We start from the raw sequence: 5564 nt of genomic DNA on the forward strand, positions 1-5564 counted from the left end.
CCATAGAAACTAAAAAAAAATATTTAAATCAGGCAACTGGCCTGGTGCACTTTAATTGGCTACCCCACATTCTAGGTTTACTATGTTCTTTGCCTAAAGCAATTGTTTTTGGGCATCTAACATCTTTATTACGCATTCCTCAATTAAAGCTTATGTTAATACAGGTCATGTTAAACTTGAAATTTCTGAAATGAATAGATGCTTGAACATCTTATAGGAAAGTAGTATAGCTGGGAGGATACCTTTCTAGTGTTCATCCACCCGAGCATCCCTCCCCTTTCTCCATGCCCTGCAGCTTACAGGGGTGGTTCTTGCTTGCCATGTTTGTACTGATCCCCAACCAGTAAGCACATTAGAAGACACCCGACTCAACATGAGTCACCTGGACCAATATGACTCTCCTGGAAACTTGAAAAGGGTCTTCATCAGAAGATGGATCAGTAGCATATAACCTCAGTCTACAATAGAACTGAGGAAGTAGAGACACGTTCTGCAAAAAGAAAGAGAAGACTGAAGGCAGAGATGGAGATAGAGATAGAGAACTAGAGCTAGAGCTAGAGAGAACAACTTTCTAGTTTCAGTTTTGATTCCTTACTCCGGAAGTCTGTGAAATACTACTTTCATAATATTATTTCCTTTTTTGACACTGCAAACCGTACCCCCCCTTTTCCCCACAACCCATCTTTTCTAATAAGTACGGTTTTAAGATCATGGGCTTATGAGTCAAACAGACTCAGGTTTGTATCCTCTTCTATAAAATAGGCAAAATAATCTTTACCTCCTGGGGTTGCTGTGAGGATGAGGTGGGAGGATGTGTGTAAAATGCTGGCATTGGCACTCTATAACCGGCCTATGTAATGGCTATTATATAACTCTAGAAATGAGCTTACTTTTTCCCTGGGAATCCCAAAGGGGTCCAGAAATAATTCATTTTACTAATCAAGCGAGGCTCTCCATTGTTCAGTCCATAAGAAGAAGAAGGAGGATTAGGAGGAGGAGGAGGAGGAGGGCTTGCTGGCAAGCATTAGCATCAACCCCGAGGGGTAATTTGGGGAAAGTATTCTCTCTAAGCACATCAAAGCCATGAATGAAGATACCCACCTGTTTTCTGTCCCATGAGGTTAAGATCTCAACTAAGTAGCCTCAAGGCTGAGATTACTTCACAATGACCATGGACTTCACTTCCCACCCTCACCCCATTTTAGTGAGGCCTGTATGAGGATTTGCAACATTGGCAGGGTCTGGTATTGGGGGTAGTCATCTGCTCTCTCCCACCCTTATTGTGTGAGGAGCAGGGGCAGCATCATAGTATAAAGAATACAATGGTAGAGGAGAGAAGCCATTCTAGGCCTGACTTATCAGGGCACTGGCTATGTGACTGTGGGCAGTGCTTTTGGGACAGGGTCCCCTACTTGTAAAATGTCAGGGTAGAACTAGATCTCCAAGATCACATTTAATGCATGTAAATCAAAGTTCCACAGGGCTCTTCTGAGCAATTAAACCAAATTTTTTTCTGATATAATTTGTAAATAAAAGAACGTGGCCTTCAGCATGAACTGAAAATGCTCTTTGAGATGAGGCAAGGATTTAAAAAGCAAAAGTCAAAGGGATGCGTTGCTAGACAACAAGAACATAAACTTACATCATTCATTTTCTGATGGGGGACAATGGGACAGGTGGGGTTGGGAGATAAAAATGGTAGTTTTGGTTGACTCATGAGCAGCAGGTAGAGTCATGGGATATGGCCAACAATTGGAGCCGTGAGACATGGTCAGCAGGGGAGGGGGCATCACAAGGCATGAGCCAACACCTCAGTTCCCCTGGGAGTCTGCAAAATAAACTAGTAAAACAAGATTTGTCATGACACAGACAATGCAGGGAATTCAGTTCCTCAGGTAGACAAGGTCAGAGTTTAGAAGGCAAAATGACCTAGTAACTAGAGCAGGGTCAGAGACCAAATTGAAGAAGAACCTGGATATTTGGTTCTAAAATTGTGTTAGAGTCCTGATATATGAGAGTGTAAGACCCTTAGCCCTAGGTTGTCTAAGAAACCGAAATAAAGTAGGATATTGTCCCTTATTAACTTAAGAAAACATTCAAACCTATAGAGAATTTTTATGAGTTAAAAATTGAGTCCAATTGATAATAATTGCTGGGATACAAAATCTCAACAGGTTGAGAAACTGCTCTGGAAAATGGCAGTTTTGCAGCTTATTTTATACATTAGAATAAAAGGAGACATAAGAAGGATTATGGAGATGGTGTTTGGACAAGGTAACAATAAAGGTAATTAGGTTTGGTGCCAGGTGAGTACTGGAAATATCAGGGACCACTTTGTAAAGTACATGATTGTCTAAGCATTATGTTGTACACTTGAAACTAATACAAAATAATACTGAATATAAATCGTAATTGAAAAATAAAATAAAAATTTTAAAAAGATAACAATGAAGGATTCTGTAGTCTCCTGCTGTGGCTGTGCCCTGGAGGGGTCAGGAACAGAAGGTTACTCTGATATTTCAAAGATATGTTATCTTAGATTCAAAAAGACAGCTGACCATCTCACTTAAGGTAAAGATTGACTTTTGCCAAGGAAGCCGCAGGCCTAGGACATGACTACCCTTCATGACCTGCTTTTAGTTAAGAATTTTTATGTTCAGGCTATAGTAGGTGGTTATTTCACTCTCTGAATTTGTAGGGGCCATCATGCAGGCCTCCCCTCAGCTTTCAGATTTAATATGTGGCTCCTTTTTGGTCCACAACCTGATGAATTTATACCAGGCATCTGATCTGGATATTTAAATTAAGATTTCCACATTTTTTAGAATCAGTGGTTTTGGACTTATACAAAGCTTTGAACTAAGGAAATGGCATGCAATGACTTTTGTCTCCAGGGAAGATCTAAAGCAAGCAGAGTATTCCTCCCCCCCGACCCCCCACCACACACACACCTCTTTCCTTCCTTTCTTCATTTTTCAAATATTTGGGCCTAGCACTATGCTTGGTTCTGAGAATCAGAAGATGAATAAGGTGGGTGGAGAGAGCCTGTGTGACAGATTAACTCATTGGTGTTGATCAGAAAATCCCAGACTGATTGCTTAAGATTATATTTCTGGGAAAGGTTGAAACAGCAAATAGGTCAGGTATTAAACCTAGGTTTAGCACACGTGATGCAAATTTTAAGCCTGTGGTTCCCTCTTTAGCATTTCACAGCCCTCAGAAGGCATCAACTATGCTGACACCTGGATTTCAGACTTCAACCCTCCAGAACTATGAAACAATACGTTTCCGTTGTTAAAGCTCCCCGGTTTCTAGTACTTTGTTATGGAAGCTCCTGAAAGTTCTGCAAACTAATACAGAAGTCTTTTAAATGACAGCATTTGTGATAGTTAATTCTGTGTGTCAACTTAGCTGGATTAAGGAATGCGCAGATATCTGGCTATTCATTATTTCTGGGTGCATCTGGAGGGTATTTCTGAGTGAGATTGGCATCTGAATCAATGGACTCAGGAAAGCAGACTGCCCTCCCCAAGGTGAGCTGGCATCACCCAATCCACTGAGGGCCTGAATCAAACATCAGGTAGAGGAAGGAGGAAGTCACCCTGTTTCCTTCCTGACTGCTTGCTTGAGCTGATGTGATAGACAGATATGAGCAGAGCAAGGATGATGGGCCAAGTACAGAAGGTCACCAGAGTAGAAAGCCTTGGGTGCCTAGCAAAGGACAATTATAGGGCGGGTCTCATAACCAGGGGGACCTTTCCTCCCCTCGAATATCGATGGTCATGCTTTTTGGACCCCCTTGACCTTTCATATCTCTGGCCATTCAGTTTAGACTCCCTGACCTTTCCTCCCTAGAGATAACATCTAGGCCTGTTACATTTCAGGTCCAGGCCCAGAAAAGCAGAAAAACTAGACAATGCAACCTCAGGACCAGTTGCATTGAGTAATGAACCCCTGCCCTGGTGCCGACCAATCAACCAGTGGAGACCACAATCCTGAAAGGACATACCTGGGAAGCTGCTGATATTCTATTGCAGTGGTTCTCAACCTTGGCTGCACATTAGAATCACCTGGGAATCTTTTTAAAATAATAATTTCTGGGCCTCATCCTCTGGAAATTCTGTTTCTTTGTTACTAATGTTGAGGCCTCACCCCATAACAAAGAAACAGAACTTCTGGAGGATGAGGCCCAGAAATCAGGATTTTAAAAAGATTCCCAGGTGATACTAATGTGCAGCCAAGGTTGAGAACCACTGTTCTATTGAGATCTTGCCCTGGGACTTCTCCCAAAATCTTCACCCTTAAAACCCTTAGGTCAGAGGACCCATCCTGCTCTCCCTTTTGGAAGCACATCTGTGCCTTTCCCCTTCCCTCTCATGTCCCCTCCCAATCCCTCCAAGGGAGTTGCTGGGGTCCAGCCCCAGCAGGTCCAGGGGACCCCAAAGGTGTGGATGGAGTCAGCGAAGAAGAAATGACACGGAGACAGCGTTCAGTTGATCAGCAGCCTTGCCAGGATCTCTAGCCAAGTTCTGGTCAGGATCTCCAGCGAAGTTCTGGTCAGGATCTCTAGCCAGGTTCTGTGTCTAGTTTCTCTTGCTAGGCTCTCCAGGTTCTCCAGCCAGGTTCTGTAGCCATGTTCCTCCCTAACTTCAGGGGAAAATCCCTACCTGGGGAAACAACCTTTCTCAGAGAGGTGACCTTGGTTAAAACACATAGTGCCAAGAAGGTGAGCAAACATATTAAGAACAGTATGCCATATATGCCAGGTCCCTTGAAACAGCAAGGATGGACCGGCTCCCGGCAGGGAGTCACCTTTACCTTCCTCACTTCTAAGCTTCAAGGGCTCTTCCTTTGCCTCTATAACTCATTTCCTAAGCCCATTTCTTCTACCAATTACTTCTTCTACCTCTGTGATTTTCTAAATAAATGTGCTCTGTGGTTTGAGTCTTGGCTCTGAATTCTTTCCTAGCCAGAACTCCAATACTGACATTGCTGAACCCAGGTCTGGTCTGACCTCACCAGTCTAACACCTGGTGCCGTTCTGGCCACCACCAATACTGAGACATCAGTTCTCCTGCCCTTGGGATGGTATTTACCCCATCCACTCCCCTGGTTCTCAGGTCTTTGGACTTGAGCTAGAAATAGACCACCTGCTGCTTTCCTTGGTCTCCAGTTGGCTGAAGGCAGATAGTGTCCTCCTCTGTAATCACACGAGCCAATTCTTTATAACAAATCTCATAATAATAGAATACTCTTGCCCGAGAACCAAGATGGCGGCATAGGTTAACGCCGGAGATTGCTGCCTTGAACAACCAATTCAGGGATACACCTAGAAGATGGAACGGACATCATCCAGAACCACAGGAGGGCTGGCCGAGTGGAAATTCTGCAACTAGGAGGAAAGAGAATATCATACCCAGACTCAGAGGAGGCGCAGTGCTGAAGTGATATACTCAGGTGCAGAGTGCGCACAGAGCGGGCTGGTGGCGGAGGGCGCGGTTGTTGTTTTCAATCCGGAGGGAGCTTCAGACTCTGAGCTCCAGAGACGGGCGAGTCTCTAGGTC

The sequence above is a fragment of the Myotis davidii genome, unplaced genomic scaffold (assembly GCF_000327345.1).
Source record: "Myotis davidii unplaced genomic scaffold, ASM32734v1 scaffold167, whole genome shotgun sequence".
Taxonomy (NCBI): domain Eukaryota; kingdom Metazoa; phylum Chordata; class Mammalia; order Chiroptera; family Vespertilionidae; genus Myotis; species Myotis davidii.